This window comes from Monodelphis domestica, chromosome 1 (assembly GCF_027887165.1).
Source record: "Monodelphis domestica isolate mMonDom1 chromosome 1, mMonDom1.pri, whole genome shotgun sequence".
NCBI lineage: Eukaryota > Metazoa > Chordata > Mammalia > Didelphimorphia > Didelphidae > Monodelphis > Monodelphis domestica.
The window spans coordinates 209,519,797-209,535,243 of record NC_077227.1 but is presented as its reverse complement, the minus strand read 5'-3'; the positions used below and the strand labels follow the sequence as shown (position 1 = coordinate 209,535,243).

The 15,447-nt window shown below is 39.7% G+C and overlaps 1 protein-coding gene across 7 annotated transcripts in view; it reads right to left on the bottom strand.

Annotated features, from left to right (window-relative positions):
• SQOR (sulfide quinone oxidoreductase) overlaps nt 1–15,112 on the bottom strand; it is an 87,749-nt gene extending 72,637 nt beyond the window's left edge. For 4 of the 7 annotated variants that reach the window (XM_056810394.1, XM_056810397.1, XM_056810395.1 and 1 more), the window contains exon 1: nt 14,957–15,104. The gene's annotated coding sequence lies outside the window, so the exon portion shown is untranslated. Of the gene's footprint in view, nt 1–7,565; nt 7,683–14,956 lie in introns of those variants that run through there. The other 3 variants (XM_007472501.3, XM_007472502.3, XM_007472500.3) reach the window with 3 other exon arrangements.
• Between the last annotated feature and the right edge of the window lie 335 nt (nt 15,113–15,447).

Sequence of the window (15,447 nt, the reverse complement as noted above, 5' to 3'; positions counted from 1 at the left end):
TGGGGGGAATGGCACATGGTCTCTAAAATGTTCTAAAAGATTGACCATCACTGCACTAGGATTTAATAACAATCATTTCTTATAGATAAGAACCACTAGTATACACAATTGGAAAAATCTTATCCCTACATTTTCTTTTACTTGGCAATCTAAATTTTCTTTGATGTTGGAGAATTGGTGGAGTGCTGGTAAAAGTTTAACATATGCATGGCAAACTTTTAAGTTTAATTGGCATTAAATCAATCATTCAATAACACTTAAGGTGCAGCTCAGTGGATTGAAAGCCAGGCCTAGAGATAGGAGATCCTAGGTTCAAAACTGGCCTCAAGACACTTCCTAGCTGGGTGACCCTGGGCACTTAACCCCAATTGCCTAGCTCTTACCATTTTTCCTCCTTAGAATCAATATATAGTATTGATTATAAGATGAAAGGTAAGGGTTAAATAAATAAATAAGCATTTAAATGCCTTTTGTTGTTGTCTTTCAATCACATCTTACTCTTTGTGACCCCATTTGGGGTTTTCTTGGCAAATATACTAGAATGGTTTACCATTTCTTTTTCCAGCTCATTTTACAGATGAGGAAACTGAGGCAAACAAAGTCACACTACTAGTGAGTGTCAGGAGCTGGATTAGAATTTAGGGAGATGGCTCTGATTCCAGACCTGGCCATTCTAACTACTGCCCCACCTAGTTTTCCTATTAAATGCTTACTTTGTGCCAGACACTGACCTTAGGAATCATAACATTTTCTTCATCACTTTGTTAAGTCTAGGCAATCAACAAAATAATAAAGCCCTGCTTTGTATTGTTTTTTGTCAATTGCCAAGTATTTAATGTTCACTTGTTAAAAATCTAACAATCAGCTTTCTAATTAGATTATAAACTCCTTGAGGGCAGGAGGTTTTCCTCTTATTAATTATATCCTCAGCACTTAGCACAGTACCTGTCTGGCACATAGTAGGTATTCACTAAGTGGCTATTGGATTGGATAAGAACAGAGTTGGCTTCAGCCTACCCCTAGCGGAGATTAAAACTTTATAAATCCATACAAAGCTGTGAGCTCTATGGTACTAAATATGTGAGTTATCGTTATCATAAAGCACCTACTATGTATAAGATCCTGACTAACCTTGGTCACTCACTGATGTATGCTTAGTTAAACATTTTTTTCTACTACCCTTTTACCTCCATCCCTCCCAAGTTACATATACATCCTTGCTCAGCCTTCATCTTTAGTAAAATCACTATGCTAGGATTTTTTTTTCTGCTTCCTTCTTACTTCCTTTCTTTCTGAGGTGAGATGGTGGTGGTTTAGGTTGTGATTTCATCAAGGCCATAAATTCCTGGTATGGAAACACCCTATACCAATGCTGGCCAGCAACTTATCTGGATTATACTATTTTTTTTTTTTAAGAAAAAAAACCCACACCTTACCTTCTATCTTAAAAAGAGATATTGACTATTGATTCCAAATCAGAAGAGGAGTAAGAGCTAGGAAATTAGGGTTAAATGACTTGTCCCAGGTCACATAGCTAGAAAATGTCTGGGGCCAGATTTGAACTTCTATTATCTAAACCTGGCTGCTCTATCCATTGAACCACCTCACTGCCCCAGCTCACAGTCTTTCTCTTTGGGACTTACAGAGAGGTTACACAGTTAGTAAATGTCCTGGGCAAGGCTCAAACTCATGTCTTCCTAATTCCATGGTGAGCCACTTATTATGTCTCAGTTTCTTACTAGATCTTTATTAATAACATTCATTTTTCCCTTCTAGACAAAATCTTTCCTGATTCTTATTTGCTAGTGCCTTCCCTCCGTACTTTATATTTGACTTAAGAACTTACTTTGTATTTAGTCTATACATATTTATACTATATATACTCATATATTTCATATTGTCCCCCAAAACAGAATGTAAGCTCCTTGAAATAGAGACTGTTGGGGCAGCTAGGTGGCTCACTGGATAGGGAGCCAGGTCTGGTGATGGGAAGTCCTGGTTCAAATCTGATCTCAGACACTTCCTAGCTGGGTGACCCTGAGTAAGCTACTTCACTCTGATAGCCCTTACTTCTCTTCTGCTTTGGAACCAATACTTATGGTGATTCTAAGACAAGAAAAAAAAAGTGTTTGAAAAAAATAATTAAGGATTATTTCCTTTTTTTGTTTGTTTGTTTGTTTTTTGTTGTTGTTTTTGATATGCTTGGCAACCCAGCACAGTACCTAACACATAGTAAGTATTTAATAAATGTGTGGATTGATCTGAAATAAGAGGGAACTCCTCATTTGAGAAGTACCTCCTGAGTCTTCTAACTTTAAGCAAAAGACTTTTTCTTCATTTTCCTCTTCAGTTTCAGTCACTTTTGCAAATTAAACCACAACAGGAAGTGCTAATTGCACTCTCATTTTTCCCTTCCCAAATGCTTTCTCTCCACCCCTGCCACCATTCCTTGGATTATACAAGGACTGTGAAGGAGAAAAATAAAGAATAGAAGTAAGAACCCTGGTTTCATGCCTATCAGCAAACTCATCGCCATTTCTGCTGCTACCTGGGTTTGGGGGTTAAAGAGCTCATCAAAAAAGGGAAGGGGTTATCTAGGTAATTCAGTAGATAGAGAGCCAGGCCTGAAGGCGCATTTCCTAATTGTGTGACCCTGGGCAAGTCACTTAACCCCAACTACTTAGCCCTTACTGCTCTTCTGCCTTAGTACTTAGTACTTAGTATGGATTTTAAGACAGAAGGTAAGAGTTTTAAAAAAGAAAGAGAAAAGGGGATAGGGAGAGTAAGTGCCATGGACACCAAAACCCTATGTAATGAGCCTGGCTTTATGACTTAGAAGCCACTTTCAGTGATGTAACTCACAGGATTAACTAGCTTAGGCTCACACAAGAGAGAAGCAGGAAATCATCTTAGTAAGGAATGTTGGTTTTCTATCAACACACTTTTTTTCCTAGCAGACTCCCTACATCATCCCACATGTGACCCCGCTCAGCTATAGCCCCTGGATTCCCACTTCTACTTAAACATTTGAGAGAGAGAGAGAGAGAGAGAGAGAGAGAGAGAGAGAGAGAGAGAGAGAGAGAGAGAGAGAGAGAGAGAGAGAGAGAGAGAGAGAGAGAGAGATCTTGTAAATAAATTCATTGGCACCGGACACTTCAGAGTAAGGACACTGGCAGTAACAAGCAGGTCCTCACCTTCACTTCTTTATTACAAGAATTGCCTAGAGTGCTGGTGGAGTTGTAAACTGATCCAACCATTCTGGAGGGCAATTTGGCACTAGAGATAAAGGGCTATTATAAAACTCTGCATATCTTTTGATCTAGTAATACCAGTTCTGGGTCTGTATTTCTTTTTAAAGGGGGTGGGGGGAAGATCTACTGGTACAAAAATATTCATAGCTGCTCTTTTTGTGGTGCAGAAGAATTAGAAATTGAAGGTATGTAAATCACTTGGGAAATGGCTGAACAAATTGTGATATGATGGTGATGGAATATTGTGCTGTAAGAAATGATGAACAGGAAAATTTCAGAAAGAACTGATGCAGAGTGAAATAAGCAGAACCAGGAGAACAGTGTACACAGTAACAGCAAATCAACTAAAAATAAAATATCTTTTTTTTTAAAAGTTAGGCATTCATCCCCTCTTCCCCTCCAAAAAAAAAAGAGTTGCCTAATACAGAAGTTAGATAATTTGCCTAGGTCCACACAACCAATAAATGACTGGAGACAAAATTTAAACTGAGGTCTTCCTGACCTTGAGTCAGAGCCTAGATCTGCTCTACCACATTCAGTCTCAGAAATCCTCTCCAGATTAAAAAAAAAAAGGCAACACAAAATTAAACCTAAGAACCAGACCTAGAGTCAGGAAGACTTGGATTCAAATCTAACCTCAGATATTTCCTAGCTGAGTGTGTTACAAGGGAATCACTTTAAAAGACTGATATATATTAATTTAAGGTCGCCAAGGAATTCAGCTATGTAATTCCTAAATGAAAACTCAAATCAGCAGTTAATCTTTTATGGAGTTTAATTACAATAGGAGGAAGAAAGGAATTAGAGATAGAGAGAGAGAAAAAGGGAGAGAAGGGAATAGGGCTTAAATACCCCTTCTGTTTAGGCTGGGCCAAAAGGCCCAAGCCCTTAGATAGCTGGGGCAAAGAAAAGAGATCAGTCCCTATTACTCACGTGACCAAAATGGAGAAACAGTCTCAGGGGCCCCCACCTTCAGCTTCCTTCAGAGCAAGCTTCTCAGAGTCCCTGCCACCACTCCGACCAACTTCTCCCCAACACCGAGTCTTCAGACTCCCCTATCTTTAAGGAAACCATCCAAGTTGCCTCCCCTCAGTTCTCACATCTACCAATCACTGTCCATCAATTTCCCTGTGCCAATGGAGGCTCTAGCTTAACCTAGGACCGCCCAGAGGCTTTGCACATGTCTGTTGAAGGTCATATTTTCAAATGATTAAATCTTTGCTCCTTTGCTACAGCCCTTTCTAAATCCTGTTAACCTGAGTAGGGTAGAGATTGGAATAATTAAATTTTGATCTAGGCTGCAGCCCTTACTCAATCCTGTTAGGACTGAATAGGGTGGAGATTGATTCCAAGTATCTCCATTGTATCAATTCTAAAATCAATCATGACTCAAAGAAATTCCTGTTCTATGCTTAAGCATAGGTCAAAGTCCTTTCCATTGTTCAGCAAAAGGTTTCTGTCCTAAAGTAATCTTAAGAAGGGAAGAGAAGGAACCTCCCATGCCAATGGGGTTCCCATTCCAATAGACTATCAGTAAGAAATTTTCCAAGTATGAAATATCCCAATGGTGAAATTTCCAACATTTATAAGTCTAAGGAATTTTGAGGTTTACAAGTGACCCTTAACATGTTATTTAATCCCATTTCCCAGTCCTTGCCCTTAAAGAGACAGAAAATAAGTTAATGAGACAGAAAATAAGGTTTAAAAAAACTAAAGCTGAGTCATCTCCCAAATAATTTTTTTTAAGCAGTTAAATGTAACCTTTTTCAAAACACAAATGCTTCCAACTGGTTCTTCTCTCCAAAGATATGTAGATTGCTCAATAAGACCAACTACCAGACCTAAGAGTTTCTGCTTTGTTAGTGAGAATAGTCAGTTATATTTGAAATAAAAGCATTCTCAGAGGCTGGATGGTCTCAAGAAGACCTAACTCTAGCCCTATTGGATGTGTGATCCTGAGCAAATCACTAAACCTTTCAATGTCCTGGGCCTATTTCTTAAGACTTTTAAGTTTCAGAACAATTGTTAAGCTGCATTGATAAAGGGAGTTTCCTTACCAGAAGATATTTTTTGTTTTTGTTGTATAATCCTCTCTGATTATCCATGATCCCATTTGAGGTTTTCTTTGCAAAAATTCTGGAGTGGTTTTCCTACTCCAGTTCATTTTATAGCTGAAGAAACTGAGGCAAACAGTTTACCCAGGGTCACATAGCTAGTAAGTATCTGAAGCCAGATTTGAACTAGAATCTTCCTGATTCTAAGCCCAGTGCTCTATCCACTGTGCTATCCAGCTTCTCCACTGAAGAAGATCCCCCTTATTCCACTGTAATTTGATTTAGATTTTTTTTAAGAAGAGGATTACAAAGCATTGTACATACATCTTCAGATCTTTATCATAAATCCACTGTATATATTATGTTCATTTTATAGATAAAGAGGGGCCCCTGATCATGGAACAAGTATGTAAGATTCCATAACATTTCTCTTCTGACTCAAAGTCCATAAGCTTGCCTCTTGCTTTCAGAGGACAGCCAAGATCACCTTCCACAGGGGCAGCTGGGTGGCTCAGGGGATTGAGAAGCAGGCCTGGAGAGGGAGGTCCTAGGTTCTGTTAACTTTGAAAAACACAGAACTACTAAAGTAGTCTGAAAAACCAAGTCTTTAATCAGGAAAGAGATTATGTTCGATATTGGGCTGCTACAGAGTCAAGCACCTAAAAACCACACAGAGCCAAAGGCTCTGGCACTCTGGGAAAGTACCTCTGAGAGGATAATGGCAGTAGATGATTCTCCCAAGAACAATAGAATTTGGGGAACTTATATGCCATTTGGGGAACTAAGGACAGGGAAGTATGGTTGATTGGCATTACCATGGCTACAAGGAAATGAGAAGTCCAACACAGGATTATCAGAGAGAGGCTGATGCTTTCCAATGGATACAAAAAGGGTCCAGCCAGGACTGGGCTACCTGGGAGAGAAACTACTAGGACAAAAGGGTACTTAACATTTGATTCAGATCTACTAGTTCCACCCAACTAGGACCATTTAGTAGCTTAAGGTCTATTATTCAATCTGAAATGGCTAAATCTGAAACTTCCCTGGGGATGAATTCTCAAGGAAATGGGGCAGAATTGGGGTCTCCAAATTTCAAGCTCTGGCCAGAGATAATTCAAATCTGGCCTTAGACACCTCCTAGCTGTGTGACCATGGGCAAGTCACTTAACCCCCATAGCCTAGCCTTTATCATTCTTCTGCGTTGGAACCAATAACACAGTATTTACTACACAGTAGTAAAAAAAAGATCACCTTCCACACATTCAGGGAAGGCTAATCGCAAATTAGGTAACCAATATGTAGTACAAACAGAGTCTAAGAGTTAGTAACTCCATCTTTTAAGTACCTATTAACTAGGCTCCCTGTACTGTACAAATTAATATTTTATATAGCATTTTCAGATTTATAAGAGGTTTTATGTATATTATTATCATTTATCTTTGCAAGGACCTAGTGAGGTAGATGCTATTATTATACCTGTTTTACAGGTGGAGAAAATTGTGGCTGGAGGAGGTGGCCAGTTTTGAGACTTGAAAGTATTTGAGGCATTCTTTTCTTCTCTCTCTGTGGGTCTCTGTCTCTGTCTCTGTCTCTCTAATCTCTGTCTCTCTGTTTCTCTGTTTCTGTCTCGTACTCACTAGCATACACAGACCTGCATTCTTCCTAGCTCTTTCCCCTAACATTCTGAAACTCTACCCGGTTGAAATTCCAGGAACTCTTTTGACTTCTTTATCACACCACGGACTTGCATATTATTATGGGGAAGTGTTGAGTTTCTTATACTTCGAGTAATTAATGATGTTGGGCATGTGAGCACAGCCCCTGTCCTCGATCTCTTTAAAACGTACAAACGTGCGCAGTAGAAAACCTGGTAAACAGCCATTACCACAACGGAAATGCAAAGATGCTTCAGCCCAGATGCCCTCTTCCCAGTTCTCTCCCCAGATCTGAAGTTCCACAAGAGGGAGAAGAGAAGAGACCAGCAATAACCAAGCACTCTAGAGATAGGAAAGCCAGTTTAACGGGTACCTAAATAAAACGCCGGCTCCCCCAACCTCCCACCCAGCCACATTGGGTGGCCCCACAGGGGTGGCATAATTACACACCGAGAGTCCCCAGAACTTTGACTCTAATGGGAAAGAGGAGTTGGGAGAACAGCCAAGCCCAAAGGGGTGCGAGGTCCCTCCTTCAGGAGAGTGTAGAAGCGCCCCCAGCCAAATTTCCCGCCAAGTTAGTTGTTGCCGACCCCAATGCATCTTACCCTAGAGAGGGGTAGGTAGATGAGCCAATAAGGGTGTGTGCAGAGTAACAGGGTATCGTCTCCTCTGAGTCGGGGCAGGACCAAACAAACAACAGAGCCCTGTTCCAGCCCCGTCTGTCGGTCTGCCAGAATTTAACGTCAGTGGTTGCCCTGCCCTTCCCAGCCCAGCCCAGCCCAGCCCAGCCCAGCCCAGCCCCGCTCAGTCCGGCCCCAGGAACGTGGGGGTTGGGAGGAAAGGTCTATGGGGAGCCATCTCATTCCAAAAGTTCTGGCCCATCCTGGACAGAGGACTCTGGGCTCTTCTGGGTCTGCCAGACGACCAAAAAGACAAACAAATTCTTACCTGAGGGTCCCAGTGGGCCTAGGATCTTAGCCGGCAATTCTACGACCCTCGGAGAGCCTCAGCCTCCTAGAGACACACACTGGCCCTCTTACGTCCCTAGGAGTGGGGCTCATATAAAGCTAAAAGTCTCTCTGCTCGAGGAGGCTGTAATATTGAGTAATGACAATAGGACTCAGATGAGAAACCAAAACAAAAGAGGTGGAAAGGGAAGGAAAAAATATTACTCAAGGGTCTTAGCGTTTTTTCATTTGCCGACACAGCTACAAATCTCCTCCCCAATCCTGTGACCCACTAGATACTTCTTTATCTCTGGTGCTCAGCACAGTGCTTGGAACTTATTCATTTCAGTCATTTTCCAATAGTATCCAATTCTTTGTGACCCCATTTAGGGTTTTCTTGACAAAGATACTGGAGTAGCTTGCCATTTCCTCCAGTTTTTTTTTCTTTGTTTTTTTAAGATGAGGAAACTGAAGCAAACAAGATTAAATGACTTGCCCAGAGTCAGTAAGTGTCTAAAGCAAGATTTGAACTCAGGAAGACTTAATCTTCCTGTCTCCCAAGCCCTCATCTACTGCACCATCTAGCTGACTGACTGACTGACTGATTGATTGATTGATTGAATTAGAGATTCTATAATAGGCTTATTTTTTGTTTGGGAGGTTTTATGATTGTTCTTAGTAAACAGGAATCAACAAAGTTCCTCCTTATCCCCTCCTCACCTTACTGCAAACATGCCATATCTCTGTCATCCTCTAAAACTCCGTCTAAACACTATCCTTTGGAGTTGTGTCACAGCTCTTCATCTTTTTACAGCCAAAAATCCTAGAAAAAACTGTTTCTACTTTCAACCTGTCTTCCATCCCCAACACTGCAGAGAAACCTCTCTCCATGGTTACCGATGATCTTATTGCTAAATCCATCTGTTTCTTCTCCAAGTGAGCCTTGTTGGCCTCTGTGAGGCATTTGACATTGTTGACAGTGTCTTCCCTTTCTGGATCCCCTCTCTTCCCTAAGTTTTCATTCATGATTCTGTTTTGTCAGTTCCCTTTATGTGGATATACCCCCTCTGTCCTCTGTTCTGTTCTCTCTCTCTCTCTCTCTCTCTCTCTCTCTCTCTCTCTCTCTCTCTCTCTCTCTCTCTCTCTCTCTCTCTCTCTGTTTCTGTGTGTGTGTGTGTGTGTGTGTGTGTGTGTGTGTGTGTGTCTGGTCTCTCTGTCTATCCTGTGTGTGTGTGTCTCTGGTCTCTCTGTCTATCTCTGGATAGAGAGACTAAAGATAATTAGTTGGAGGGAGTGGATAATAGGTGATGACAATCTATTAGAGAAGACTAGAGGGGACAAGATCAAGACTACCTAGAGAGTGGATTGCTTTGAAGTGGGGTGGGGAAAAAAACAAGTCAAGATGAGTAAATAAAAAAAAGATACTAGTAAAGAAAGATTTCAAGGGATTGTGAGATAAGGAGGAGGGGAGCAGGTCACCTAATTATGAATGACCTTCAGCTGAAAGTGTAGAGGGAGGTGGGGTGCAATAAAAATCCTGAGGAGAGAAGAAAAAGTGTAAAATAGCTGTTTTGATAACTGAGGAGGAAAATCAGTTAAATAGTAAAAGGCTCTACCAGCAGCAGCAACTTGCAGTGAGAGAACAGGTTTCCTTCAAGATTCAGCTCAAATCCTACCTTCTGGGAGAGGTCTTTCCAGTTCTGCAATCTCTACTTCCACCCAGTCTCTTCCTTTTGAGATTGATTCCAATATCTTGCATGTATATAGTTGTTGCTCCATATCTCCACTTCTTGACTGTATGCTCCTTGAGAGCAGATGTTTTGCCTTTTTTTCATCTCTAGCACATAACACATAGCCTGGACTGCATATAAATTACTTAATTACAGTTTTCCCTAGAAAAGGTACCTTTGAGCAGTCTTCAGCTACCTCCACAAAGCTGCATATTTCATGTCAAGTTACTAGGGAGGGTTTCCCGGAAGAGCAACCACTGATGATCCTCCACAATTCACTAGTTCAAAAAGCATAGATTACTCTACAGGCTACATTCAGGGCACAAATCAGAGTTGCCCTCTGGATGACTTAGTTTGACATAGCATGGGTAATTCCTAGAATAACTGAAATAAATGCAACAGAGTTGAGGATAAGGCAGAATCAGCCTCTAATTCTGGTAGCTTGATTCATTGTTGCCTAATCTTTAAAAACCAACTTTCAGATTGAATGATGTTCTTGAGTGAATTGAATTTTAAGTTACTCTTTATTGAACATTTCTATTTTCAGAATAGTGTTTGGTTCTGATAGTCCTGAGATACATTCTGAAGTAATTCTTTAAAATACAGTGATCAATTATATAATTATTTCATATAATCAGGGACCCTAATCTTTCTGAGGCTTCTGCCTCTTGATATTGACTTTGGAACTGGAATTAAAGAACATGAGTTCAAATCCTGACTCTCACTAGCTGTATGATCTTAAGCAAGTCACAAAGTCTCTGACTCTCAGTTTTCTCATCTATAAAATGAGTAGGTGGAACCTGACACACCTCTAAGATTCCTTACTTAAATTCTAACTTTCCTTCACTCTAGTATCCACTAAGCAGTTACCTCTCTATTTTTTTAAATAATCTGCTCCCAAATTTCTTGTATTGATCTGTAGTCTCAGTGCCTCTATTTCCTGACCTTCCATTTATTGTTGTTCAGTCACTTTAGACATGTCCAATTCTTCATGATCCCATTTGGAGTTTTCTTAGCAAAGATACTAGAGTGATTTGCCACTTCTTTCTCTAGCTCATTTATAAACTGAAGCAAAGCGACTTGACCAGGGACACACAGATGGTAAGTGTCTAATGTCAAATTTGAACTCGGGTCTTCCTGATTCCAGATCCAGCCTTCTATCCCCTGTGCCTGTAGCCACTCATTTGACTCCTTACAAATTGGCTTCTGCATTTACCACTCTCTTAAAACTGCTTTCAAAAGCTATTGGTTCTGATCTCTCTCTCCTCTTCAATCTATTCTCTAAAACCAGATGCCAAATTGATATTCCTAAAACACAGATTTGACTATCACTCTTTTGCTCAAGAAACTTCACTTACAGATTCAAATCTGGCCTCAGCCACTTCCTAGCTGTGTGACTCTGGGCAAGTTGCTTAACCCCCATGGCCTAGCCCTAACCACAGTATTGATTGATTCTGCAATAGAAGTTAAGAGTTGAAAAAGAAATTTCACCGACTTCCTCTTTCTAAAGCATCTATAATACATGTACAAAGCATGACACAGCATTAGACACTTAAGATACAAAGGCAAAACAACCTGCCCTGAAGCTTGTGACACCTGCCCAGATAAGTAAAAACAACTTGAAGTAGAAGAGAACACCAGCAATTGGAGGGATCAGGAAAGGTTCCCCCAAAGCTGTGGAAGCCCAAGACCTAAGAGTCAGAGCTGAGAAGAGGAATGATTCTAGGTTTGTTTGTGGGGCTCAGGAAGGAGCACATGATTTGATGGGGGTTCTGATATTAGACTTTTGAACAACTTTTCCATATGCTCCAAACAATTATTTCAAACACACTGTTTTAAGTAAGGTTCAGGCTCTACAGAAAACTTGTTGAAGCACCTTAGCATTGTGATGACTGCTGAGGCACAAGGGAAGAAGGAAGAGAAAGCTATATTCTGTTGGCGCCTCAGAGAGGTACTAAGCAAAGACACTAGATGGCAATATAACATAGAAAATCCCCTTGGCCCTTTTTTTTTTTTCCTGAAAATACCTTATTGGATGTGATCCTCTTCTTTAATTGTCCATATTGCATCACCTGGCCTTTTATAATGTAAAGCTATAATACTACATAATTAATCACATTCATCAATTGTTCTGTGCCTGGCAAAATCCTTATCTGGTAACACACAAAACTGATCTTATGGATGAATGAAACAATATATAGCCCAACATCTGGCTTTTTCTCTGTCTGTATTCTAGAAAATGAGCTTAATGCTTCTCTGGTTGATATTCCTTTGAACATTTTAATGAAGACGAGGCACGACTATCTACAGCTCAAGGTAATACAGCTCATGGTTGATTGGTACAAATACCAAATTTGGGTACCACTTCACACCTATATCAGATTGGCCAATATGATAGTAAAGGAAAATAATAAATGTTGGAGGGGATGTGGCAAAATTGGGACACTGCTGCATTATTGGTGGAGTTGTGAATTGATCCAACCATTCTGGAGAGCAATTTGGAACTGTGCCCTTTGGCTTTAAAAGAATGTATGTCCTTTGATCCAGCTATACCACTACTGGGTTTGTGCCCCAAAGAGATTCTAAAAAACGTTGTACAAAAAGATTCATGGCCATGTTTTGTGGTGGCAAAAAATTGGAAAATGAGGAAATGTCCCTCAATTGGAGAATGGCTGAACAAATTGTGGTAGATGATGATGATAGAATATTATTGTGCTATAAGGAATGATGAACTGCTTGATTTCTATATCAACTGGAAAGACCTCCAATGAACTGATGTGGAGGAAAATAAGCAGAACCAGAACATTGTACAGAGAAACTGAATTATGGAATGATAAAATGTAATACTTTGTTACTAGCAGCAATGCATTGACCCAAGACAATTCCAAGGGACTCAAGAGAAAGAACTGGGAAAGTAGATATACAGAAGAAATATATGATTTATCACTTGTTTGTAGGGGTTTGGTTTTAAAAGATTATTAGAAAAATGAATAATATGGAAATAGGTGTCAAGTGATAATACATGTATAACCCAGTGGAATTACTTATCAGATCTGGGAGGGGAAGAACATGAATCATGTAGCCATGGAAAAATATTTTAAAATAAATGAATTTTTAAAAATACTAGATTTGGAAGACCTTGATCAAGTCATGACCTTGAAATCAGTTACCTCCTCAGCAAATTGAGACTACTACTAGTATCACCTAGTCTGGCATGGTGGATAGAGCAGCCTCAGAGTCAGGAAGACCAGAGTGCATTCAAAGCCTTCCTTTTGTCACATAGTGATGGCACTGGGTACCAGTCAATTCACCTCTCAGTGACCCTGTATACAGTTATACCAGCTTTCAATTTAGTCGGCGAAATGCTGAATTGCTCTACTAGAGTTGTTTCTTGACAGGAGTCCCTTATACAGATCAGTAGAGGAATTTGGCTGATCCAAAACTACCTAGTAAAGGACTTATGAGAACTAGATGAATATAAACTATGTTTATAACATAAAAATGCTCCATATGAATGGTAGTTATCAGCATCAAAATTATATTGGCTCTTTCTTTGACTTGCAATCCCAAGCAAAAGTAGGAGAGACCCGAAGGAATCAAGACCAGCAACTGAGTTTGGAATTTTGTAATTTGATGCTTGCTGACTCTAAATGGAAAAGCCATTTTCTGAAATGATTGCCATACCTCTTAGCTAAAATTAAAGCTTCATAGAATAATTAACTGGGTTTATTTTATTTCAGCCCCCTAAAAAATAATTTGTGAAAGGTCCTGGATGGTGGAGAAAGGACAGAGTAGTTGCTTGGCTCTGGTTATAGTGCACAGTGTTATAGAGGGGCAGTATCATAATCTAAAATTTAAAAATTAAGGTCCAAGATGGAGAAGCAGATTGTGATGGAGTATTAACCATGGAGATCAGGTACAGAACAGTTCTAGAAGGAGATAAGAGTTTGAAGTTAATGGCAGAAGGGCAGCTAAATAGCTGCTCAGTGAATAGAGAGCTAGAACTGGAAATGGGAGGTCTTAAAGTTCAAATCTGAGACCAGATACTTCCTAGCTGTGTGACCTTAGGTAAGTCAACCACAGTTGTCTAGCCTTTATTGCTCTTCTGCTTTCTAAATGATGCTTAGTATAAATTCTAAGACAAAAGGTAAGAGAAGAGAGTGGAAAGGAAGGAGGAAGGAAGGGAGGGAGGGAGGGAGGGAGGGTGGAAGGAAGGAAGGAAGGAAGGAAGGAAGGAAGGAAGGAAGGAAGGAAGGAAGGAAGGAAGGAGCAGTTGAGATAAAAAACAAGTATAAAAAACAGTAACCAAAGTCTGAAACAAGGTTAAATACACATATACAAGTGAAGTCAGACATAGATGCTAAATGAAATAATAATAAAACTAAGCCTGAGGGCAAGTCAAGGCATTGATAACTTCTGGGACATTTTTGCTCTGGTCACTTCTAGAGTCAACTACCCAAGTCAAGTAGTTCAAGAGAGTCATGAAGAATGTGGGTTAAATATAGTCCAAGTATGACGAAAGATTTTATTAATACTAGTGGAATGAGCAGACAACTAAGAAGAAAGCTTATGAAGAGAACTTCAATTCTAGCACATCAAACAAAAACTCAAGTTTAGACAAGAGTTTGCTTTAAAAACATTTTCATATGCTTCAAAAGTAATAATTCCAAACAAGGAGTTGGGTGATTGTTTTTTTGATTTTTTTTAATTGAGTAACAAAGATGCTGAATGATGAAAATCCCATTGTGTGTCCAGAATAGACTACAGATTACAAATATAATAAAAACTCCAGGTATAGCAGAGACACTAAGAGTCAGAAGATGGCAGCAAAGGTCATCTATTATGAGCCTGATACGCTCCTGGCATAACTTAATTTACTAAATTTGTTATCAGCTTACTCCCAGGTACAGGTTCAAATATAAAGCCCTCCCCATATTCAAAATAGTCTCCTAGCGTCATCTGCTGGGACTGCTTCATGGCCTCCCCCATTCCATCAGCATTGTCCCCCCAGCTTATTTAATTTGCCCAAACTTGAAGATTATAAAGTAAATTGCACATACGGCTTCTAATTTAAGGCAAGCATCTATATCTCAATTGGAGAGTAGTTCCCTCAGGGCCTGTTTTTTAATCCCTGGATCTCAGAAAATGCTTCCACCACCTAAAATAACAGAGTTCATTTTGCCACTTGCTAAGTGACAGAGCAGAGGTAGACCTGGAAGCAGTGACCTGACTACAGCATTACAATTTCCTAAGACATCTCCAAATTCATATATAGAATTATAACTTTTATCACTGTAATACCATTCATTTGGTACTTACATTGTAGTTATTTTTTCACATATACATTTCATGTCTCCCCAAATAGATTTAAATTTGGAGAGGATGGAGACTTCCAGTTCTTATATCATCTTAAACATTTTGTATCCCCCCAGAAGCCTATATAGTACAATGTCTTAGACATAACAGCAGCTCAATAAATATTTGATTATGATGTTAAAAGCTTACCTCATCACTGCCTATTCATTTGCATATCTCTTCCAATTGGCTAGTAAAATTCAAGTCTAGGATAATGAGGATCCTTTTACTGGTGTTCCAAGTCAATTTCAGCTTTACTACATCTCTAAATTTGGACATTATAAGCTTCCTGAAATATACCACAGATATATTTACAGTCTGAGGAACGGGTAACATCACAAATTCATCAGGTTGATTATATTTGCCATCAAACTGTGCAGAACAAGGTAAGAACCCATTATTGCTGCCACAACTCCCAAACTTTGCTCACTGTACATTATGAATACTTCCACCTG